Source organism: Salvia miltiorrhiza, chromosome 7 (assembly GCF_028751815.1).
Source record: "Salvia miltiorrhiza cultivar Shanhuang (shh) chromosome 7, IMPLAD_Smil_shh, whole genome shotgun sequence".
NCBI lineage: Eukaryota > Viridiplantae > Streptophyta > Magnoliopsida > Lamiales > Lamiaceae > Salvia > Salvia miltiorrhiza.
Genome location: NC_080393.1, coordinates 53,287,330 through 53,314,337, shown reverse-complemented (window position 1 = coordinate 53,314,337; position 27,008 = coordinate 53,287,330). Strand labels below are relative to the sequence as shown.

Below are 27,008 nucleotides of genomic sequence, written 5' to 3'. Positions count from 1 at the left end.
ATACTTTTGCAAATGATGAAAAATAATTACCATATATATGAATTTATTCCATGTTAAATAAGACAATGATGAGTGTTAAAATATCCTACTCACTACTACAAAAATGGCCACACACATTTTTTTCTTTTACTACCAAAAGTTATTAACATTTCAGATTTTTGTTACAAATTAATATAAACCTATTTCGCAAACCAAGAAATTTGTGATGAAAGGGTTGTTATCCTACTCACTACTAAAAAAATGGCTATTATATTTTAAGAATGATGGCTTTTTGTCACGCATAGGTGTCGTTGGTATTCTTAAAGAATGATTCGCACCTTATCCATAGTGCAAAAATTTGGTGGCAAAAAGTTAAAAAAAACTCTCCATTCATTTCTTCTTTCTTGCTTAAAAACAAGCAAGGAAATTAAACAAATTTTATTTACCTTGATGTAACATATTTTGAAGGATAACAGTTTTATGATTCAGTTACGCGTCGTGGTCATCTCTTCTCATTTTGATATGATCTTTCATAACACTTTTCTTTATTGCGTCATAATTTTCCATATATCATCTTCTATTACCTTTATTTTATCAAAACAAATAAAGAGTTCTTATATAATTGGCAAATATTCCTACCTACGTCCTTTTTGCTTTTTCTGTTTTCTTTTTCCTATTGAACTTCCCACATGTGGAAAATTAATGGGAAATTGAATTAGTAATTAGTATTTGTATTTGTGCAATGTAAAAAATATATATCAACTCAATTATCATATAGAATAATACAAATGTTGTGGAATTTGTTCGGGAAAACAATCAACGCAGCAAGAACATAAAAGAACACCAAGGCAATTTACGTGGTTCGGATTTTTCAATCCTACATCCACGGTGCAGAACAATCTATTCTATTCACAATGAACACTCAAGAACTTTACAATTACAATTGAGAACACTCAATACTAGAAGAAGTGTATAGCCTACAAATCTATCAAGATTGCTATAATTCCTCACTCTCAACTAGTTTACAGTAATGGAAAATTCTTCAGCTTCGACTCAACAACTAACCTAAGTATTTAAACAAAAGAAATAGCAGTTGAGAAGATTTGAGCTACGCGCCGACTTCTGGAATGAGGGAACACAAATCCGTTGGATCTGTTGTAACTAACCTAAAATTGAACTCCCTTAACTCTTGCATATTTGCTAACAGATCCCTCAGCAATAGACTAAACACCCGTGCATATTTTACCCGTCAGAGGAATCGAACTCCAGACCAGAGAAATCAATATGTCAGCGGAGTCACAGTCAGAGAAATCATGCCAGAGGAATCGAATGCCCGAATTCCAGAGCAGCGAAGTCACATCACCAGAGAACTCAAGTTCAGAGGACTCAAGTCTAGAGCAGAGCAAAGCATCACCAGAGAAATCAAATCTAGAGCAGCGAAATCTCCATTCCGCTGGTGACCCATTTCTCTGGCGAGATCAGAGAACCTGTGTAGACTAATTGTATGTAGATACTTTACTCACAATTCTCCACCTTATCTAATACAATTAGAATACACCGACTACCTGCAAGAATTAGACAAACAACTTGCTCTCCTCGAGAGAGCTCATACCAATCAAAGAACAACACTTTTGGAACTTAACAGTTGGTAATGCTTTAGTAAGCACATCTGCAGCATTATCATCAGTTGAGACTTTCTTCACCACCACATCACCTTTTTCAACTAAATCTCTCACAAAATGGAATTTAACATCTATATGTTTAGACCTCTCATGAAAAGATTGATGTTTAACAAGATGAATGGCACTTTGACTATCACAAAGAATAGAGACAACCTATTGATTAATGCCTAATTTAGACAGCATACCTCTCAGCCATATACCTTCTTTCACTGCTTCTGTAACAACAATAAATTCGGCTTCTGTAGTGGAAAGAGCTACCACAGATTGTAGTGTAGATTTCCAGCTCACTGCTGTTCCATAAAGTGTAAATGCATATCCAGATTGGGACTTCCTTGTATCTGTACTTCCTGCATAACCCGAGTCAGTAAAGCCAACTAAAACTTGTTCTGAATTAGTGGCTCCACCTTGAAACATAATTCCTTTATTAACAGTTGCTTTTAAGTATCTTAATACTCCTTTTAAAGCATCCCAGTGTGCCTTACCAGGATTTGACATGTACCTGCTTACAAGACTTACATCATAAGCCAAATCAGGCCGAGTACAAAGCATAGCATACATGATGCTTCCTACCACATTTGCATAAGGAATAACACTCATGTTCTTAAGTTCTTCAACAGTAACAGGACATTGCTTATTGGACAACTGAATATGTTGAGCTATAGGAACCTGAGCAACTTTTGCTTCATTCATATTGAATTTTAACAATACTTTCTTCAAGTAATCAGATTGAACAAGCATAAGTTTCATATTTTTCCTATCTCGCTTGATATCCATACCAAGAATTCTCCTAGCAGTCCCTAGATCTTTCATATCAAATTCAGCACTCAGTGATTGCTTTACTTTATCAATCTCATTACTAGAACTACTAGCAATAAGCATATCATCAACATACAAGAGTAAGTAAACAACCACAGACTCAGTAACTTCTTTCAAGTATACACATCTATCATGCAGTGTTCTCTTGAAACCTATACTTATCATGAATTCATCAAACCTTTTATTCCACTGTCTTGGACTTTGCTTCAGTCCATACAAAGACTTTTTCAAGAGACATACCTGACCTTCACAGCCAGCTACTTCAAATCCCTCTGGTTGATTCATATATATAGTTTCCTCTAACTCACCATTTAGAAAAGCTGTTTTAACATCCATCTGTTGTAATTCTAAATCTAGGTGTGCAGTTAGAGCAAGTATAAGTCTAATAGAACAGTGTTTAACAATAGGAGAAAAGATTTCATTAAAATCTATACCTTCTTGCTGAGAGAAACCTCTAGCAACTAACCTTGCTTTATACCTGATTACCTCAATACCTTTGTGAACCTCCACCTTTTTCTTGTATAACCATCTACATGTTACACATTTCTGGTTCTTAGGTCTGTCCACCAAGATCCAAGTCTTATTTTTCAATAAAGACTCTATTTCCTCCTCCATAGCTTTGATCCATTGCTTTCTTTCAGAGCACTGAATTGCTTCTTTATATGACCTAGGCTCTCTGTAATTTACCTCTTCAGCTGCTGAGAAAGCAAAGCTAACTTGATCTGCTTCAGAGTATCTGATTGGAGGTTTGATGACTCTTCTAGCTCTGTCTCTGGCTAGATGATACTCACTGAGGTCCTCAGTATTAGCCTGTTGTTGATCATCTTCTTCCTGTTTTATACCTGTCACTTCTGATACTCTAGACACTACATCATTAATAGGAGTGTTATCACTAGTTTTATCGGTGTTTACTTCAACTCCTCTACCAGTAAACTCAGTAGTAGATTGCTCCTTAAGAGGCATTATATTTTCTTTAAACACTACATCTCTACTGATTAGGAGTTTTCCCTTTCCAGATTCTATGCACCAGAGTCTATACCCTTTAACCCCTGTTGGATATCCCACCATAACACATTTCAATGCTCGAGGTTCCAACTTATCCTGCCTAACATGCATATATGCTAAACATCCAAATTTTCTCAAATTTGAGTAATCTGCAGCCCTACCAGTCCACAGTTCTTCAGGGGTTTTAAAATCAATAGCACTAGAAGGACATCTATTTATAAGATAAGCAGCAGTGGTAACTGCTTCTCCCCAAAATTTAGGTGGCAAACCTGAGCTAGAGAGCATACACCTAACTCTCTCAAGGAGAGTTCTATTCATTCTCTCTACAACCCCATTCTGTTGAGGATTTCCAGGTACTGATTTATGTCTTTTAATTCCCCTATCTTTACAGAATTCTTCAAATTTTCCAGAGGTGAATTCTAAGCCATTATCAGTCCTTAAACATTTCAACTTACATCCCTTTTCATTCTCAACAGCACTACACCACTCAACAAATTTATCAAAGGCATCAGACTTGTGTTTTAAAATGTAAACCCAGACTTTCCTAGAGAAATCATCTATTAGAGACATGAAATATGCACCTCCACCTATAGTGGTGGTTTTGGATGGGCCCCACAGATCACAATGAACATATTGAATAGGTGCAGATGAAACATGTTTGCCAACAGGATATGGGAGTTTCTTGCTTTTACTTAATTCACATGCATCACAAGTGTTCAGTTTTTCATCAGCAGATAAACTCAATATACCATGTTTCCTTAGTTCAATTAACCCTTTTTCACTAACATGCCCAAGTCTCTCATGCCACAATTCAATATCACACGTAGAGGCAATTTCAGACTCACCAACAATAGTTTCAGCAACTAAATGATACAAAGTCTGTTTTCTGGTTCCTTTCAACACAATTTTATCTTCCTTTAAAACATATATATCATTAACACATGATTTAAACTCATAGCCTTTCATTTGTAGTGATCCAAGGGATATCAAATTCCTTTTTAGACTAGGAATATATCTAACTTCAGTTAGGAGTCTTACAGAATTATCATGTAGCTTTAACTTGATTGAACCAATGCCTCTGACAGGGCAGACTTGGTTGTTCCCCAAAACTACAGATCCCAGGTCCTTCATCTGCAAATCAACAAACCAATTCAAGTTAGGACACATATGGAAAGAACACCCTGAATCTAATATCCAACTATTCTCAGTTTTAGAAGATGTGATGTTTAAAGCTTCAGCTTCTTGGATATTTTCAGCAAGGTCGGCAGTGTCTGATGAGCTTTTTTGAGCTTGTTTTCTTTTCCAGCTGTAGCAGTCTTTCTTGATATGCCCTGGTTTCTTGCAGAAGTGGCACTTCTTTGTTTCCTTCTCATCATCCTCCTTCTTCCCTGATCCTCCCTTCTTTTCTTTGAAGGGCTTCTTGGATTTTGCTTTGTTGAACTTTGCTTTGACATTGAGGCTTTCACTTGCGGTTTCTTGTCTACCATCAGATGCCTTTTGCAACTCCCTGGATTTCAAGGCATTCATGACTTCATCCAGGGAGATAGCAGTCTCCCTCCCATACAGCACGGCATCCCTCATGTTGTCATAGGATTTTGGCAGGGCACTCAGGAGCTGGATTGCCTTGTCTTCATCTTCTAGCTTTACATCAATATCAGCCAAATCATCAACGACTTTATTGAATTCATCCAGTTGATCAGATAGATTCTTCTCCTCTGAAACTCTGAAGGAATACAGCCTCTTCTTCAAGAAGAGCCGATTAGCTAGAGACTTAGTCATGTAAAGACTCTCCAGTTTAGCCCATACTGCAGCTGCAGTGTCTTCCTTTGACACTTCTCTCAGCACTTTATCTCCCAGATGTAGGATGATAGTGCTATGAGCCTTCTTTTGCATTTCAGCGAACTTCGCCTTCCCATCTCCTTCTTTTGGAGCCTTCTCTGTGGTCAGAACATCATCAAGGCCCTGTTGGATGAGAATGGCCCGCATCTTCATTCTCCACAGGGAGAAATCATTCTTCCCTGTGAATTTCTCGGTGTCGAATTTAGCAATCGACATTTGGTAGTGAAAAGAATGGCGATTCCTCCACCGATCAAGAACACCTCCGATTCAGATTTCCTCCGATTCAAATCTCGAACAGTTGGTGTGCGTCGATCTTCCGGTTCCCACAGACGGCGCCACTTGTTGTGGAATTTGTTCGGGCGACATTTGGTAGTGAAAAGAATGGCGATTCCTCCACCGATCAAGAACTCCTCCGATTCAGATTTCCTCCGATTCAAATCTCGAACAGTTAGTGTGCGTCGATCTTCCGGTTCCCACAGACGGCGCCACTTGTTGTGGAATTTGTTCGGGAAAACAATCAACGCAGCAAGAACATAAAAGAACACCAAGGCAATTTACGTGGTTCGGATTTTTCAATCCTACATCCACGGTGCAAAACAATCTATTCTATTCACAATGAACACTCAAGAACTTTACAATTACAATTGAGAACACTCAATACTAGAAGAAGTGTATAGCCTACAAATCTATCAAGATTGCTATAATTCCTCACTCTCAACTAGTTTACAGTAATGGAAAATTCTTCAGCTTCGACTCAACAACTAACCTAAGTATTTAAACAAAAGAAATAGCAGTTGAGAAGATTTGAGCTACGCGCCGACTTCTGGAATGAGGGAACACAAATCCGTTGGATCTGTTGTAACTAACCTAAAACTGAACTCCCTTAACTCTTGCATATTTGCTAACAGATCCCTCAACAATAGACTAAACACCCGTGCATATTTTACCCGTCAGAGGAATCGAACTCCAGACCAGAGAAATCAATATGTCAGCGGAGTCACAGTCAGAGAAATCATGCCAGAGGAATCGAATGCCCGAATGCCAGAGCAGCGAAGTCACATCACCAGAGAACTCAAGTTCAGAGGACTCAAGTCCATAGCAGAGCAAAGCATCACCAGAGAAATCAAATCTAGAGCAGCGAAATCTCCATTCCGCTGGTGACCCATTTCTCTGGCGAGATCAGAGAACCTGTGTAGACTAATTGTATGTAGATACTTTACTCACAATAAATATAGTAAAAACTATAATTTTATAATAAATATTAATTTAAATAAAATTTCATAATCACTTAATTACTTTAATTACATAAATGAATATGAGTATAGTAAGTATAATTCCTTTCAATTATTGGAACAATAGTATTTAAAACTACAAGCGCGTGATTAAAAATATTTAGACTTGTATATATTAAGCGGCAGTACTGTTAGCATTAATTGAACCGGAATCCAATTAGCAAAATCAAACCAATTTAAAAATTCAGTAATTATTAGATAGTATATTTTAAAGAAACAATAGGGCCATTCGACTCTATTGAGCATACAAAATCAAAATATAACCTCAAATATTAAAACATCAAAATTTAGCCATTAATTAGGCGGTATGCCTAATTTGTCCCTTTTCCATCGCACTCCAATGACTGCCTCTTCCGCCGCGCTGAACTCAAACGGCCTCCGAAGTGAAACCGCCGAGCTGCTCCACTATCCTCCGTCCTTCAATTGCCGTCGCGGAGTTCTGAGCCTGCCATCGAATGCTCTCACGAAGCGGAGTTTAATCTTCCAGCGCCGCTTTCGTCGCGTCGGAGTGGTGAGATCGTCCGCCACCACGGTGGAGTCGGAGGCTGACTACGCCGCCGGTGAGGAAGGCAGGATTTTGAGAGTCGGTTTTTTCTAATCGATGAGGCGGCGGCGGTGGATCTGATCTGATCGTTGCGCCGCCTCCTCCATCGGCAGATCTGATCTTCGCATTCTTCAATTTCAGCCATCGGCAGATCTGATCTGATCTGTATTTGTGCTGCACGTATATAACACTATTAGTGCCATAAGTGCACACTTCCCCCTAGGGTTTAGATATTCCATTTAGGGTTTAGATTATCCATTTGAGGTTTAGATGTTCCATTTAGGGTTTAGATTATCCATTTAGGCTGTGCTTGATAGGTTAGTTTAGGCGTGTTTGTTTAATTAACTAGCGTTTTTTCGGTGTTTGATAGCATATGCAATTTAACAATGGGGCCCAATGAAAAGGGAAAGCCCGCTGCTAAACTACTGTTCATCCTCGATTATGTACCCCACGGTAGGGGTCAGTCACATTTACCTAAAGCTACAGTATTCTTGTTTAAAATTTTGGATTCCGAATTTGCCTTCCCAATTTTGTACATAAAATTCGATTCCTCTTATTGATGGCGAATTTGTTCTTCATTCATTGCCGATCTGGTAAGCCATTTTCTCTTCTCTCTACTTTTTTGTGCGATACATTCCGATGAAGTAACGATTCTAGTGGTAGCTCTGAAATTAGGATTTTATGTTGAAATTTTGAAATAGTATGATGTGGGTTAATTTTTCAATTCGATTTCTCTCTATCGTCTGTAATGAAACACAAAAGAGTATGAAAAACGCGTCGACATTACTTGTAACGACGGCTTCGTGTGCTCTTCGTTCGCCGAAAGTTTTGTAAAAGATAAAAAAAATTAAAAACAGTTCTTTTTTTGAATTGATGAAATTTCCCTATTTTTGCAATTTCTTGTATATTGGGTATTGGAGGCGACAGGCTGCAGGCAACGAGAGGGTTGATAAATGAAGTTTTTCGATTTTTCAGTGGGCATAGAGGCATGTTCAAGAAGAGGACGATGAGATTGGGTTTCGGTGGGGGAGAAATAAGATAATAGTTGGGTGAAAAAATAGGGCATGGGGTGAGGGGTGCTTCCAAGTTCCAGGCTTCCAGTCAGAGAGAAAGACGAGAGGGGTGGGCATGGGGGAGGGGTGACTTTTTTAATTTTTAGTTAAAATAAGATAAGATATTATTTACTGTGAATAGGCGAAAGTACCCACTTTCATAAGTTATCTTACAAAAGTACCCACCCAAGCCAAAGTCCAAAAAGTCAAAGCCGACATGCTTGGTTTTTTGTAAAATCAGACCTGACATGCTTCGTTTTTTGTAAAATGTCTGACTCACGTCACTTTCACAAGTTTAAAATGTGATGAAGAGTCAATAATTGCCCAACTCACGTCACTTTCACAATCTAATATATACTGTATGTTTGAAAATTTATAAAAAATTAGCTTACGTTTGCGTTGTAAAAACATTAGTAAGAGGACTAAAAATTTTACTATTATGTCTATTATGCAACAAAAAAATATTCTGAAAGCAATGGCATAACTAGCCGCCGGAAATTCATAGCCGCTGCCCAGTAGCCGCCGGTCCAAAATATACACGGCTACTTGGCAGCGGCTATGAACTTCCGGCGGCTAGTTACTCCATTTGTTTCGTAATATTTTTTTGTTGCATAATATACATAATAGTGAATTTTTGAGCCCTCTTAGTAATATTATATTATAACACGAATACCTTAATTTAGAGTTTTTATTTAAATTTTTATTTTTATTTTTTTTATATTAAAAGAAGTATACATTGATGTGAAATATGAGAGATACTGAATCTGCATAAAAATTGGATTATAGTGGGGTAATAATACTCACTTTATGTATGATTTGATTGAACACAAAATAATACAGTAAACACATAAAATAATAGGCTATTTTTGAAGAAAACACTTGAAACTCCTGAAATGTAAACAAAAAGATATTTGAGCCCTACAAAACAATTAGCCGCCAGACATTGAAAGCCGGTCGTACTAGCCGTGAGAAATTTTTCACACACGGCTAGTGACGCCGGCTACGATTTTGTGGCGGCTAATATTTTTTGTTGGAACAATAAAATCATTTTGAAGTAATACATATGGTTGTAAAATTTTTTACCTTGTTATGAATGTTTGAAAGTAACATATGTATCCCTTTTTTGTGTATTTCTATTTATTTGTTAATGTTTTAGTCAAAAAAGTACATGTCCACATGAAATACGAGATAAGGTGACTGCACAAATTTGGATTGTAATGAGGCTTTAATGCTCACTTTCTGCATGCATTTGATTGCACATTGAATAATAGATTGAAGTGTACTGAATGAATGAACAATACATTTCACGTGAATTTGTACAAAGTATTCTAATATTAGTCTATAATAGGGCTGCATTTGTGAATGAGAAAACATAAATCCAAATACTTGTAGAAAGAGCATTCAGTTAAAAAATTGAGAAATTGAAACCCTCAAGATTTGAGAAGTGGTTTGTGCGATAGTTGGTGCAATTGGTGTTCAAAATCTACTTGAAGAGGTGATTTTCTCATATATTGTTTGTGTAATTAATAGTTTGAATGTTTTATGTTATATTTATGAGAATTTTTAAAGTGTTTATGCATATTTTAATACTACATTTTATGTGTTTTTATAGATGGAATTCGTTAGATACATATATGTGAGATACAACGGACTCGTCGATGGTATACACTATGTTGGTGGGGCTACAGATGTCCTTCCCCTCGTCAACGAAACTATTGAGAGCCTGATGTGCAGCGTCAACAATATTATGAGGACGCATTCGTTGAGCTCGAGCTACCAATTGTATTATTTGGCGACCAATCTATTTGGTAGGGAGATGAAATGTGGCTTGGCCACAGACGATGACGTGGAAGCCTTGTTGGCAACTGCCGACTATCCCATGGTGTACGTTGAGCACTACAACGGTCCGATTGTAGAAGAAGCCTACATCCCTACTTTTAATTTTGCTGAACCTTCGGGACACGTAGATGAAGCACAATGCAGTCAGTATGAGACGTCGTATTATCATCATACGTCGTTTCATGGTGTCCAGAGCTCGCCTCCACGACAATATTTTACATGGGATGGACAACCGCTAGACGAATCTGCATGGAATCAAACCGAAAGGCTTAATGAAGTATGTGGGAGATTGAACGATGTGCGGACAGATGATGAACCTGAGCACGAAGCTGAAGGCTCGGTTGCATCAGGAGACGATGATGATTCTGATGACGAAGAATTTGACCCTGCGCTCGAGGTGGGCACTGCTTCTGATGCCTCTGAGGATTTATTAGACGACGATCTAATCGATTTCACGGAGACCGAGCGAGCAGGTTGGATCCGACAAAGTACAACACGTGACGGAGATCCGACAGCCGAGACCGGTGATCTAACTAATTGGTTAGTTCCCTTGATTCCAGTGGACGCCTCGGCTTCGCTGGTTGCTCGCGAGAGTGACCCTTCTAGAGTTGATGATCTGCAAAAGAATTCTTTTTACAACAGCAAAGACGACCTGATCATTGCTGTTGGTTTGTGGAACATGAAGCGAGGCACTGAGATAAAAGTTGTCCGCTCAGATCCGGGACGAGTCTATTTCTCGTGCAAGTACTCTGACAACTGCAATTTCGATCTTCGTGCGTCTAGTCACGGCCGAGGGATGTGGAGAGTGCATAAGTTGAAAGAGCATTCATGCGAAGGGGACTTGCGCACAGCTAAAAAAATCAAGGCGCACTCGAAGGTGGTGGCAGCGTTTGTGGCAAACAGAATACGCGATGATGGAGAGGTCATTAAGCCGAAATCCATCATGGCTGAGTTAGTACGCGATTTCGGCATCAAAATCAAATATGATGTCGCGCTGCGTGCAAGAAATCTCGGGATGGATATGATATACGGTCGAGTTGATGATTCGTTCCTCCTGCTCCCAAGATATCTGTATGCCCTGAAGGAAGCGAATCCTGGCACCTTATATGATTTGGAAGTAGATATAGACTGCCGGTTCAAACATTTGTTTGTTGCTCTGGCGGCTTCCATCTCACCTTTCTACTTTCACCTTTGACCAGTGATTGTGGTTGACGGCACACACCTGAAGGGCAAAAATAGTGGCATTTTGTTTGTCGCCGTGACAAAAGACGGAAACGAGGCAGTTTTTCCCTTGGCGATCGGTGTCGGTCCGATCGAGAATGATGAGTCGTGGAAGTGGTTTATGTCACATCTGAGAGGTGCTTGCGGCGAGCCCGATAACTTACTTATTGTATCTGATGCGCATGTCTCCATCGCTAATGCTGTGAAGAGCGAGTTTCCAAATGCTACTCACGGTATTTGCTACTACCACTTGTTGAACAAGATGAAGGGATACGGGCCCGGTGTTGCTGAGCTTTTCCGCCAAGCTGCATACGCCTACGAGCAATCAGATTACACGCGTGCAATGTCAGCCATGGCTGCTCTGAAGCCAAAGGCGTACGAGAAGTTGTTGCGCGTAGGCCCGGAGAAGTGGGCACGATCATAATGTCCTGTGTCCCGTTACAGTTTCCTTACATCCAATGCCGCCGAGAGTTTTAATGCACGTTTGTTGTGGGCTAGGCGTTTTCCAATCTGCTCGATGTTGGAGGCAGTCAGATTAGTTGTCGAGCAGTGGTTCAACGACAGGCTTGCGGCCGCACAAGAGAGCGATGAAAATCTGACTCCGGAGGCAAAACAGAAGCTCAGTGCAGAACTTGTAAAAAGTCGTCGTTACACAGCCAAGAGGACCACCGAGAGAAAATACAGGGTTCGTGCTAGTGGTCGCCATTATATGGTTGACCTTCAAAAGTAGAGCTGTGAATGCAACGAATTCAACGAGGACCAGATGTCGTGTTCTCATGCGATTGCAGCCATTACGTATGTCATTTCTATTCATGACCTCAATTACCATTATTAAATAACAAAAAGTATAATCGTTTGTTTTGCAGTGAGGCGAACGAGTCAGTGGAGGATTACGTGCACTCTTACTACTGGAACAGTTCACTAGTTGACACATATTCTGGTGACGTTAACCACTTGCCTCCCATAGAGAATTGGAATATTCCTTTCCGAATTGCATCTCAGCTTGTTTTACCAAATCTCTCTCGGCGACAAGCTGGTCGTCCAAAGGAAACTCGAGTTCGATCCGCAGGTGAAAGGCCGACTCAAAACACATCAACAGCGGAGGCATCAACTAGCAGTAAGAAACGAGCACCCAAAACGTATGGTCTCTGTGGCGGGTCTGGTCACACACGTCGATCGTGCAAGGGTACGGCCACCGATGCGTAGTCGTATTTATGTTTAAATTGAAGCTTTTTTAAATATGTTTTCAGTTGTACCATGTCAGCGTATGACATTAATTTATTTTTATGTATTATTTAAGTTCATTTAGAGTTCCCTAATTATTATGATATGTTGTCCTATAGTTTATTATATTATTCTAATTATTATGATATTATTTCAATTTCATTGTTCTTTTCTTCTAAATATTAAATAATAATTTATAATTTTTATATATAACTCATAGACTCGCTATATTCTATAATTATTATTATTACATTAGAAATAGAAATGAATTACTATATAATTTTGAGAAAAATATCATAAGTTGACCGGATTGATGGATTAAATCATAAAGTTGTAATTTGAAGAAATTCGATAAATTAAGTTTGAGTTAAACAATTTATAATGAACTATAAACTAAAATGATTGAAAAGCCGCCACAAAATGTGCCTACAAAGGGAGTAGCCGTGGGTAGTTACATTAGAACGGCTAATCCACACGGCTACACTTTTGTGGCGGCTAATTGTTCTATTTTGGTTTGTTTGACGTTGATAAATATATTCAATTGTAATATTTGACAAATTCAAACGATAAATCAGACTTACTTAACAATGATCACCATTTACATGTCACTACAATTATGAGTTGGAATTATGAATGAGAATTTGGGAAAACGAACAACTTGTACTAATAAATTTAGAATATACCATTACAGAGTTTGAAATTATGTGATTATGCATTAAACATGTCATTTAAGTTTGAAAAACTAATTAGCCGCCACTAATTAGTTTTTAAAGCTGTAGCCGTGGGTAATGAAGCTTGCCACGGCTAATCCACACGGCTACACTTTTGTGGCGGCTAATTAGTTTTTTCATCTAATCTTACAGTGTTATATGCATCACAAGTCATCATGGCAGTAAATATAGATAAAATGATACTAGAATGTAATGTAAAAATGTTGGTAAACAAAATAGTCATAAGGATGAAAATACACTATCAAAGTGTATTGGGGGTCGTGCAGAACTCATAGATGGCATTGCCTATCTTGTGCCTATACTCCTGAACATGGTCATTGCCCCACGACACGCTCGGCGAGTCTGCGATCAAACGCTCTACAGTCATGCACGCGAAAACACCAGAGCTCCATCGGTCAGCCTGTGTGAACTGCTCGGCAGGATCGGCATACTCGATCTGGAGCTGACGCCATTGGAGATTCTGATTCGGGTTCTCCACAATGCGTGTCCGCTCGAACCAAAGGGACACCTCAAGCACCCGGTAGAAAAGGCAGCCCAAAGGAGCAAGAGCGCGCAGCATGTCGTGGCGTTGCTGTGCCAGGATCCGATACAAGTTCGGATCAAAGACGCGGCATTTACCCGTGAGCATATCAATGCTACAGATAACGAAACGCTGAAGGACAAACACAGGAACAATAACTTGTACATGAAGAAATAATTGATCAACAATCATTATTGATCAACAGTCAAAGTTATTTATGATGTAGGTGTAATTGTGTACCGCAATGGCATCCATCCAATCTCCCTGACTCGATGAGGTACCCCTGCCATACACTGAATACATACGGTTGGCGTGCGGCTGCCACCCCAACACCGTCGCCTCAGAGTTTATAAAACGCTGCTCTGAAGGAGAGCTAAACATACGGCGCGCATTCTCTATGATCTCATTGTATTCTCTATCCAAATAAGTCTGCAAAGAAGAAAAACATTATTTCAAATAATATTTTATTATAAACGCAAAATATGTTAATGCTTACGAAGAATTCCGCATCCAATATGATATGCGTCCTGTGATCGATGTCCTGAAGCAGGTCTGTACCGGTCACCAGCCTATGCCTCAGCGTCATCATGTACGCATCTACATGCTGCACATACTTTAATGTTAATATTAAGTAAACAATAATACTACATGTAACAAGTGCATCAAAAATATTAGATACCTCGGGCTCGAGCTCTTTAGTCCTGTTCATGAGAGTCACCCAAAACTGCCTCTTGATCGGGTGCCCACTCTCTGTCACCACCAACTTCCTGTAGTTCCCACCACGGAGACGCTCCGCCATACGAGTAAATCCCTGAATATACTCCTTGTCGACGGGTTTCGGCTCGTTGCTGTGAACGTATGGGGATCTCAGCGCAGCCGAAGGCTGCCGCTCACGGTAGCTTCGTAGCAGTTGCGCATCCTCTGGTGGTGGTGGACAAACACTGAGGGGAATGGCAGGTGTTGCCCCAGAAGCAGAAGCTCCCTATATTTACATTAAAACAACACAAGTTAAACATATAAACAGTCCATAAATGACACGTAATTTCAATTAGAAGTTAAATTTAAAACAAATACTGAGCTTTTACCCCACTAAACTGCTGCCATAAACGCTCCATCTCTTCCTGAGAATATCCAGCCTCAGCCAGAATCGGCAGCGAAGAACGAGGTGGCTCGAATGGGTGTGCTAAGCTCGAGGGCTGCTCAGTGTACGAGTAGCGTGGCCCCAGATATGGGGTCAACTGTACGCCAGCCCCAAAAGTCGTGGACACACCAAAACCAGTATGCGGGCCCGGTGGGGTTTGATAATCATCACTGGCGGAGTGACCCGCGTCCCTAGCAAGCGACTCGTGTGCAGGGGACCACTGCTGCGACTCGTGTGCAGGGGACCCAATTCACGAATTTAAAATCAACGAAATAGGATACTTACTTGATTTGAAGAAGAAGCCATGGTGTATGCCTTCGGACGTTGAAAAAATCGTGAATGCTCTCCTTGAAGTTAAAAAAAAATGATTCTCATTCAAACATGGACAAACAAGAAAACAAAGCAAAAAAAAAAAAATCATTCCAATTTACCTTCGGTTTGGAATGCTCTCCTCTTTCTCAAAAATTTACCCGATGCTCTTTCTCCTCTCTCTCTCTTTCTCGGCTGCCTCTCTCTCTCACTCTCTCTCAAAAAATAAACTGATGCCGTGAATTCAAAATGGAATGCGGCTAGGTTAAAAGTTCTAATTCTTATACATGTAAATGGGTTTCTTGGTCAAACAAGCCTTAAATTGCCTTGTGAATTTGAGATACAGCCGTGTATATCCCCCCAATAAAGCTTCCGCGATTCTCGCCTATCTGTATAGCCGTATGAATTGTCCAATCACCCTTTAAGCTTATAAAAAAAAATAGGTTTTCGTGTATAAATAGAAGAAATAGTAGTAAATTAAGGGTAAAAAATATGAATATTATATAAAATGATATGAAAAATTATTTTAAAGACATTTAATAACTTACCCGCCACAAACGTGTAGCCTTCCGCTATAGCCGTGAGTAGTTTCTTACCCACGGCTACGGCAGCCAGCTACATATTTCTGGCGGGTACTTGGTGTTATGGTGTATTATGTTTCATTGATTCATAATATATGATTTTGTAATTTTTTTTATCCATCATTTGCTATTATTTTATGTGTTACAATATTAATTCATATTCCAATCAAATAAACTAAATAAATTTAGACTTATTGAGTTTATTTTGTCAATCTCCTTCTCGTGAATTTACTGCAAAGAAGAAATAGACCCTATAAAGCTGCATTGTAGCCGTATGAATTGTCCAATCACCCTTTAAGCTTATAATTAAAAAAAAATTAAGTTTTCGTGTATAAATAGAAGAAATAGTAGTAAATTAAGGGTAAAAAATACGAACATTATATAAAATGATATGAAAAATTATTTTAAAGACATTTAATAACTTACCCGCCAGTACTTAGTAGCCGTCCGCTGTAGCCGTGAGTAGTTTCTTACCCACGGCTACGGCAGCCGGCTACATATTTCTGGCGGGTACTGGGTTGTAAGGTGTATTATGATTCATTGATTCATAATATATGATTTTGTAATTTTTTTATCGACTATTTGCTATTATTTTATGTGTTACAATATTAATTCATATTCAATCAAATAAACTATATAAATTTAGACTTATTGAGTTTATTTTGTCAATGTCCTTCTCGTGAATTTACTGCAAAGAGATTGCCCCCTATAAAGCTGCATTATACCCGTGAATTGTCCAATCACCCTTTAAGTTTATAATAATAATAAAAATTAGGTCTGTTTAAAAATTTTAAATCAAGAGTATTATGAAACTAGAATTTTTTTTAAAGCTAATTAAGTATTTACCCGCCTGTTAATCCTAGCCGGTCACAGTAGCCGCTGGGATCCATTTCCAGACGGCTACGTCTAACGGCTACGATTAACAGGCGGGTAATTGTTGTATTAGCTTCAAAAGAAAAACTTGTTTCATAATACGCTTCATTTAATTTTTTTTCAACTTTCTTATACATGTTTAATAACATGAAAACTTGTCCTTATTTTTTCGAACTTAAGGCATTTTAGGGTTACAAATAATGACTTAAGTTAGCAAATAATGTCATTTCCTCAGATTTAGAGTCATATTTAACTACCTCTCTTACACATTTTCTTACACAAGTGTACTTGTGTAAGAAAAGTGTAAGAACTTTTACGGAAAACGATGCAAGCCTATCACCATCAATTGCAAAGTGAGTAGTTTTATAAGACATTTTATATGGGTGAGTAGTTTTGTAAGATAACTAACCAAAGTGGGTACTTTAAATTCCATCCCTATTATTTATATAATATCAAATTGATTTTATTATATATGAAAATAAGATTTTTTTTAATTTAACAATTTAAATTTATATAAGGTTAGAATTGTAATTTTCTTATCTAATCTACATTTTAATCTAAATTATCAAACAACTAATTCATGTTATCTAGATTTTAATCTTGATCTATCAAACACTAAAATACATTACTGTCACACCCCAATTCTTGAAATGATAACTATAACCGGGGTACGACTCATCATTTAAAATGAACAAGGGAAAAACCTTGTGAAATTCGAATAAAAGGGATAACAATCGGGCTTAGCCCCTTTGGATGAAGAAAGACAGGTATTCAAGTGATACAATCAATCAACAAACATAATAACTTCAGGATCAGAAGTTTAGTGTCATGCTTCAGATAACCAACATTTATAGAATGAAGTACTTGCGAATTAATAGTCTCGGCTCAATAAAAGATATTGTTTTAGAGTCACAACATAATAGGTCTTAAGTTAAGGAAAACAAAAGATAGTTACTAGCTAGTTCTACAGCGGAAGTCAAAATACGGAGTTGAACCCTAGCCTCAGCTCGCCCCGTCAGCACCAGCCGCTAACCTGAAAAACATTTGAAGATTTTTGGGCTAAGTACTAATGTACTTAGTGGGCTGCAACTTTTGAAACATTTCATAATCTGAAGAACAGTTTATCCAATCATACTTGACATGACTTAGAAGGATTTAAAGTGAAAGAACTTCTAAGCATGTTAAAACATTTCATTTTATATATATATATATATATACTTAATTTGCGCGCAGTTGTCATACTCATTTCTGTTACTCGCTATGATCCCGGACCTTTTAGCCACCGACGGATCCGTTTCTCCCATTTACTTGAACTGAGGGCGTAACCCAGACAAGTTTACTTTTGACCTCGGGACGCTACCCAGGCAGGCCCTTACATTCTATGCTTCGGAACACATCCAGCAAGCATCATTATAACGCCTCTTAGTTAGTGCCCGAATGGAGATCAACCCACCGAGTCAGCTAACGGTGTACACAATTCTCAAATAACATGTTAGGCTATAAGAGAACCTCAATTGATTCGTTGTGGCAAGCATTAAACAGAGCAAAGTGCACATAAACATTTTATTGGATAAACAGTTTATATTTTACGAACATTTAAGCTTATTAGCTCAATCATACATTTGGAAAATAAGCCCACCTGAATAGGCAAAGCTTGTCGTTTAACCTTATCTCTGAATCGGAATAGCAGTGCTAATCCTCCTGATGTTCAAAGCCTACAAGAAATCTATTCTTAATAGGTCTCTTAAATCTAAAATCAAATCACGGTAAAGTGCTTAACATTCTATGATTCACTTAGCCGGGTTTTCAAAATTTAAAGAATAAATAATTGAAAACATTTATCTTGAGTTAAGAACACCAACAATATTCTTACTCATCTTTCTTTTGTAATTGGAATTATAAATAAAACTAATTTAAAACATGATGCAATGCATGACTCATTTCATACTTAAGCATATAAGTGTTTACTTAAAAATGCACAAGTTCCTAGTTCGTTCTGCTCTGTTACGTTAACCAGCTCTGCTCTACAGCTCGGGTATTCCAGCTCTGTTCTGAAACCTAGCTCTGCTCTTCAGCTCTGGCGTCCGAGCTCTGCTATCCAGCTCTGGCTTCCCAGCTCTGGCTCCCAGCTCTAGCCTCCAGCTCTGGCTTCCAGTTCTGGCCTCCCAGCTCTGGCTCCCAGCTCTGGCATTCAGCTCTGGCCTCCCAGCTCTGGCATTTCAGCTCTGGCATTCAGCTCTGGCATTCAGCTCTGGCATTTCAGCTCTGGCATTCAGCTTTGGCATTCAGCTCTGGCATTCAGCTTTGGAATTTCAGCTCTGGCATTTCAGCTCTGACTTAAGCTCTTATCTCCCTACTCTTCTCTCATCTATCTACTCTTCTCCCAACTTCAGTACACCTCTCGACTGATTTACCCACACAGCCAAGTCCACAAAAATTTACCTTTCTTCCTTTTCTTTTAACACCGACAAGTTCTAAAGCAAGAATAAATACAAGACTCTACTTTTTTCCTTTCCTTTAACAGTTATGAAGCTAAAACACATATAAACACACAAATACATGAACATGGATTTGGGTTTCTTGAACAAAAAGTGAAGTAAGGAAGCAGAGGAGTAGAAGGTGAAACCTTGGCTTGAATTCGCTGAGCTGCTGTGTGAATCGAGAGCTATGGTTGCTGTTGTTCTTGGAGTTCTCTTCGGGTGTTGGAACGAGAGAGAGAAGTGAGTGAATTGAGAGAGAGTAAATTGGGTACTGGCGGAGGAGGTGTATATTTGAAAAAGGGGAATAGTGAGGCGGTGGAGTGGAGAAAATATCAAGGATTCAAAGTGGGTTGGGCTTTGATGGAAGATGATGGGTTGGGCTTTCATTCTTTTCTTGAAAGCAATTAAAAGCTTAAGGCCCAAACAAAATTAAATCCCAACTCATGAAATGCTTGAATGCTTAATTAAATAAATATGCAATGCATATAAATTTAATAACTAAATTTACAAATGCTTTTGTAAATCATTTTTGTTGGAATTAAAATAAATTCTTTTTCTCAATCCGGCGTGAATCATCTTAATCTAAGTTTGAAAGTATTCTAAACTTAGCTCGAGGAAACGGGGTATTACAATTACTAATCTCACTCAAACCATATTATTTTAACTAAGTTTTATTTATCACTCTTTATCTCAACTAGCTATCAAACTGGCAATTTCAACCATCGGCAGATCTGATCTGATCTGTATTTGTGCTGCACATATGGCACTATTAGTGCCATAAGTGCACACTTCCCCATAGGGTTTAGATATTCCATTTAGGGTTTAGATTATCCATTTGAGGTTTAGATATTCCATTTAGGGTTTAGATTATCCATTTAGGGTTTAGATGTTTCATTTAGGGTTTAAATGATGTTGTTGTTTCTGTATTTGTGTTGCACGTATGACACTTATGGCACTATTAGTGCCATAAATGCCCAAATGATCATTTTACTTAGTTTTATTTTGAATTTTCATTGGCACTTATGGTACTATTAGTGCCATAAGTGCCTAACCCGACCCGGCACGAGACCCGCGTGCCTGATCCTACCCGGTCCGCCTCATTAAGGGTAAAAACGTTCAAATCAATAAAAATGGCCAAATTTTGTGTTTATTCAATGTGTGACCATAAATTGTGTTTTATACTTCATTTTGGCTACTTCAAAATTTTACTCTATTTTAAAATTAGTGTGCAAAATCAAATTTTGTTATTATCTCATTATGAAATGCATGACATGCATCAAATGTGCATATCACATACAACCGATACAAAATTAGTACAATAATTAGAACACAATGTGTAACATGCTAGCTACACGGTTAAACCGAACAACCACTCAACACCTCTATATATATATATATATATATATATATATATATATATATATATATATAACATGCATGCTAATTAACACTCTCAAATCCATACCTCACACACTAATTAAAACACAAAACACAAAACTTCATTCCTCGCAATGCATATATAAGAGCACCTTCTTCACCCACATCGCTGGCGGCACCCCTGCCAAACGCAGCACCAAGATAACCGCCGTGGGCGTAGGCAACGTCAAATCATCCTCACCCAAGATCATCCGGTCATGCAAGTTACAAATGTCACGACCGGCCTTAATTAAGGATAATTAATCCGGGAAAACCATGACTGGGGAAGGGAAATTAAGAAGCGGGTTTAGAAAGGGGTGCATAAAAGAATACTCAAAGAGCTTGAATACGCGTGAAATATTTCTTAAAAAGGAAAAAGGCATAGTTCGCATAAAAAGGGTACTCAAAGAACTTGTATACGCGTTATATTCCTTAAAAGGAAAAAGGCATCATTAGGGGCTTGGCTAAAACATTATCAGAGTTTGCAACGGAAGGCGTAACTGAAATAATCAGTGTTTACAGCGGAAAGCATAACTGTGATACATGTATGAAGACATGTATCCTTTCTGAGCCTACTTTAAGTTCGACAAAAACTCCACTCAGCAACACTTCATCGCCCATCACAGCTCAACCTGCACAAACATAAACATCGAAGGGCTAAGTACAAGAGTACTTAGTGGGCAGTTGCCAAGCATATAACATAACATCATTAACAATTTCACAATATCGCATAAGAGGCATGAGTTTCTTTCATATCCTTTGCTCATTAAACATTTCCAAATTCATAAATAGCATAAGGGCATTCTTCATCATCAATCTTCATTAACAAACATCGTGTCGTGGAGAAGGCCTTCCCCAACGAACACGGGCATCGAACCGTGAGAGGGAGCCTCCCTCAGCGGTCACGGCATCGTACTATTGAGGGAGGCCTCCCCCAATAGACGCTGTAACACTGGCATACTGGCATACTGGCATCGCGCCGCGAGAGAGGCCTCTCTCAGCGGACACGGGCATCGCGCCGTGAGGAAGGCCCTCCTCAGCGGACACGGCATCGTACTGTTGAGGGAGGCCTCCCCCAACAGACGCAAGCATCAAATATAAGCATAAACTTATCAGCGTAAAGCATTCAAGCGTAAATAAGCGTAATCAAGTGTAAATTACATAGGGCGTAAATAGTATAAACATCATAGCGTAAATCATTTAGCGTGCAGCATAATAAAGCTTAACTCATTTAAGCGTAATAAAGCATACCACACTTGAAGATCCAATTTGCATTTTAAAGCATAACACTTGCATAACATTTTATTTACGCGTAAGAAATTGCCCACCTGATAGCAAAGTTTTGCTAAGGTACTCTAACTCCTTGTGTAGTTCTTACTCTTGTGCTTGACCTTAATCACGAGAATATAAAATAAGACATTGCCTCGAGGAAAATTCTTAATTAATGAGAAAGCGTAATTTAACTATGCATGAATCTGGTATGCATGAACTAATACTCTGAGCGATAATCGGGAATTCTACTATTAATCCTCGTTAATAGATTTAGCTAATTCTCGTCTAGCGCGGTCGAATAAAACTGTGATTCTTCCTTCCTCATCGGAATATTCTAGTCGTGAAATAAACCTCGCATTTGTACTTGATTGAAAAAAGGACTAACTCGGCTTTAAACGAGGTGTGACCTTGTAGAAATTATCGGGCTTTTCGATAGAAGCATCATTACTAGCGTAACCTCAAATAATTAATAGGCTCAAAAGAGAGTAGCCAATTAATTAAATAAACCAGTGGCTTAAATGAAATAAACAATAATGGCTTGCTTTAAAGTCGGAAGTCCAAAAACATTAATTAATAAACTGGGCGGCTCATTACTGATAAATAATTGGGCTCCATCAAAAATTGATACTGCTAGGCTTAGCTCAAAGGAGTAACTTCAGCTCAAGCTTTAAAAGAATTAAAGCCCAACTTAAAAAGTCTTCGACCCAAAACAATTAAAATAGGGGTCCAAATAATAATCAATGTGGACTGAAAAGAATTAATCTTAGCCCAAAAAGGCAATTTAATCGGCCAAAATGATGAATTAAACTGGCCCAACGAAATATAAATGGGACTAGAATAATAGCCCATCATAAAATATGCATCAGCCCAACTCCTTAAAAAAAATTCGAGCCCAATGTAATGGCCCAACATTTCAACTCAAAGCCCATTTGAATTTAATAGTGAGGCCCAAGTCATTAAAATTGTGAAGTCCAAAATAAATAAAAGAAGAGCCCAACAATTAAAATAGAAAGCCCAATATCAAACAAAAGAGGAGCCCATTCCAAAATAAAAGAATGGCCCAAGAAAAGGCCCAATTCTCTTCCTTCTACACCCAACTCTCGGTCTTCACTCTCAAACGTGATTCTCATCTTTCTCTCTCTTTCATCTCAAACAGCCGCTCACGACCTCTCTCTCTCTCTCTCGCGCTCTACGCGAGCTCCGCCGCGAACCGCTCCGGCGAGGCCGCGCCGGCCGAGCTTCTGCTGCTGTCTCTCTCTAATCCCAACTCAAGGAGCCGCTCATCCCTCTCCTTCCTCAAAGCTTACGCTCGGCATCCTCAAAACTCTGATAGGCTTCACCTTCTCCGGCTAAATCTGGCCGGCTGCGCCTCCTCCGGCGTTCAGCTGTCATCTGCTTCGGTTGGCTTCGACCGGCGATGAGTCTAACCCCGGCGCCGTTCTCTCTCCTCCCCCCAGAGCCCCAAAATCGAGCCCTAAAATCTGGAACACCGCTGCTACTCCTTCGCCCGGAATCCGGTGATTCAGTCGGCGTTGGCCGTACTCATCTCTCCCTTCGTCTCAACCATGAATTCAGTCAGCGCCGGTCGTTCTCTCTCTCGGCCAAGATCTGATCGGCTTCGGCTTCCGACGCGTCAACCCCAAAGACGTCCTCTCTCTCGCCTCACGCGGAAACCAAAGACGAGCCCTGAAATCTGGAATTCATCGTTGCCGCTGTTTCTTCGTACGAATCTGATGGCTGGTCGCCGTTCTAGTGCTGCTCCGGCCTGGAGTCGGTCGGCTTCGCTCACCTTCTGCTCCGGCCGTGCAGTGGCCGTCGGCTCTGGTAGGCCTCGAATTCAGCGTCGTCTTCTCTGTTCCTTCGGTTCATTCGCAGAATCCCATGGAGCCTTGAATTCCTGGCGAGTCGCCGCTGCTGTCACGCCATTGTCTCGAATCCGGCGAGTCAGCCCTTCTTTCCGATGCCGGCAAGACGGCGAGAGTTCGCCACTTTCCTTCTTCGTTTAATGGAACAGGTTCGACCCAAAGACTCCCCATTTTTCCCCAAATGCTAAGTTCAGTAATACTCTACTGTGAAGAAGAACTTCTAGTTTTTGGCAGTTCATAACTCAACTTTCTTGGCTCCTATATTACTAAATGCGAGATATCAATACTAGGCATGTGATTGCATCTGTTTGATAAGAGTTCTTAATGCATTTGTCTCATGAAGAACATGTATATAAACTAACTTCCTGTGATTGCTAAGTCTCTTTATGCATACACTCATCTGTATACTCTGTATCTTTATTCAAACATGTGATTGATGGTATGATGCATGCACTGGATTTGAATAAGCTGAGCTTAGTATAATACCTTGATGTCTAACTGTTGGTTGGCTGTTGTTGCATAGTTATATGAACTGGAACTACTGAACTTGAGAACTTGGCAGGAACAAGCTGGGATTGTTCTTTGGTACTCTGTGAATGAGCTGAGTGAGTATTGTATTATTGCGTGTGGTGGGGAAGGAAGTAAGTGGAAAGTTTGGTGGAGAAAAAGGGTGGTGGAGTTGGTAGAGTGCAAAGGTTGGTGGCTGATAGTTGGTGGAGTAAATACGTGTACATCATTAGCAAAAGATGGAAATAAAAATTTTATCTAAACTTTAATTGATTGAAGAGCTTTTGCTTTTGTAATATACTAGACGATTTTCCCCAAGCTGGGAACTAGACTGTAATCTGTGAACTGTAAATAAATACTGGCTTCGATTTTAAATCATCGCATTTTTGTATCTGCTTGATATCTTTTTCCTTGCCTGCTAACTTGATAAACTGTAATATAACTTAAATTAAATCCGTAGATTTAATCTGCGTTGCAGTCGGAATAATTCCTCGACTTCTAGTAAATAATAGAAATAATATTTCTATCGCATATAAATTAATAACTTGACTTTGCTAAGTCAGTTATTAAACTGGATAATAAATTATTGAATGACTGAATAATCCTCGTCGCGTTTTTCTCATACGTTATAAAGTATAAAGCTAAAATAATAACTCCGTTTCTGATAAAAAAAAAAATCAGGACCATAAACTGGATTCATTTATAAAAATTGCATTTACTAGTTTTAATCATAATTAAAAGAGCGGGCTACTACAACAAATATATAAAAAATTATATATACTAATACTTTTGCTTGGAGGTGTAGATGAAGAAAATAAAGAGGTAAGTCTAGGCCGAATGGACTTATTATGATAATTAAGATGCTGTGGGGATGAACGACAGGTAATTAAACCATAGAAAATCCAAAGCATGGTGTTCACCGCGTAAGTGTCCACCATGGCGAGGAACGGAAAATCCCCACGTCGTATTATAGGGATTGAGGAAACGAGGGATATTGAGAAAGATCGAAATCTTGAGGAAGAATATGCTATATAAGAAGGACCCCTCGTGAAGGCTGAAACATTAATTCATAGAGAGAGAGAGATGTAGAAGAGGGAGTGTGTTTGAGTGTGTGTGGTGTGCAAATGAGAGGTATTTAAAGGGAATTTCACCACCTTCTTTTTTTTTTTTTTTTGATCAATAAAAAATTCATTAAAAAACTGTGGTGGTACTAGGAGTACCAAAAACATCAAACAAGTGGTGCGAACTCGTTAGAGCACCACAAAGTAAAAGAAACATTGAACTCGACAACATGGAAGATTTTGTTCCAGCTCCAAAGCCTCCCTTTGACCTCATTAACAAGATTGGACACCTCCCAATTCTTGTTCTCAAACCTACTCTCATTCCTATACTTCCAGATCAGCCAAACAGTCCCAATCCAAAGAGCTTTAAGAAAGTTCTTGTTTTTTTTTACCACCTTCTAATCAAGCTAATTTTTTTTTTTTACTTTTTATTGTGCGCGACTTGATATTAAATATGATTCTTATCTAAGTGAAGCACATAGTCACATTTTTATGATTTCCTTTGCATGTACTGTACGTAACTGCAAACAACTACTCTAACAAATGGATTGGGTGATTAATGTTGAATATGTAAGCCATGTGGGATGTGTATTGTTTTACGCAAATGGAAAACAAATATTTTCCACTCTTTTTTATAATTCTTTTTTTAGAATTTGTAGATAATAGTAATTTTTATCGGGTTTTTTTTTTCATGGATTTTGATGTGGGTGCCAGATTGTTAATAATTATATGAAATATTGTTGTATCATATATTATAATTATACAAGTCAAATATTTCAAAGACAAAATGAAGAATAACTATTTCTTTCATTTCTTTTATTTTTGCTCTTTCTTTCTAGAAATTCATCTATATTTTTGCTCTTTTTTTTCACACGATAAAGGACAAATAACCGTCGTTAAGCAAAAAAGCTCCAATTAATATTCCCTATTTATACTTGAGGAACTCAGCTAAGACCATAATTCTTGTTTGGATTATTTTTCCTTTAATGCAGTCATAACCATTATTTGTGACTGCATGTGATGTCTGATTTATGCATCGATCAGAAACCAAGTGCTTCACTGTTGAAATCCCTTTCAAATTTCCAAAAATTTATTGTCCTATTTAGGAGGCGTTTACTTTGCATGATAGATAAAATAGATGATTGAGTATTTTTATCCTCAAGAGTAGGATTACTCCAACCACTCTTTCCATGGGATAAAAATCAAGCAAAATGTCCCATTGGGATGGCCTAGTGGTTGGGGTGGTTGCCTGTTGTCCAAGAGGTCACAGGTTCGAATACTCTCGGCCACAATAACCACTAGGTGGGGTGTGTGTGGTTTGTATTATTTATAATGTAATTTCATCAAAAAAAAAAATCAAGCAAAATTAGCTTGGAGTATAGAAATAATCAAGGGCCTTGGGTTATCTCAAAGTTGCAATCATCAAAGTAAACAAGGGATTAGCCTTACTATTTTTATCAAACAAGGCTTATCCACCAAAGTAAACAACTCCTTAATTAGGGTATTGGAAAGTGGATTGCACATAATCATAAAAAAGTTAACATATGCGACAAATAATCAATGTATGCCAGAAACATGTGACGAAATAAATACGAAGTGTTAAAGTAAAAATATGCAAAGTTGTTAGATTGCCGTTGAAGCATATATATCAAATGGCTTACGCATTTCTAAGATGCGTTTATAAATATACTAGAAATTCTGCACCGCAAAGAACGCGGTTTTTCCATAATTGCTCCGTGAATTATGGGATCAATAAGCG

General features: G+C 38.6%; 1 long non-coding RNA gene across 1 annotated transcript; it reads right to left on the bottom strand.

The window, feature by feature from the left end:
• Nucleotides 1-20,944: 20,944 nt before the first annotated feature.
• On the bottom strand, nt 20,945-22,538 carry LOC130995005 (uncharacterized). The gene is made up of 2 exons (XR_009091986.1): nt 21,873-22,538; nt 20,945-21,176 (listed from the first exon to the last, which is right to left on the bottom strand). It is a non-coding gene; the product is annotated as an uncharacterized LOC130995005 (long non-coding RNA).
• Between the last annotated feature and the right edge of the window lie 4,470 nt (nt 22,539-27,008).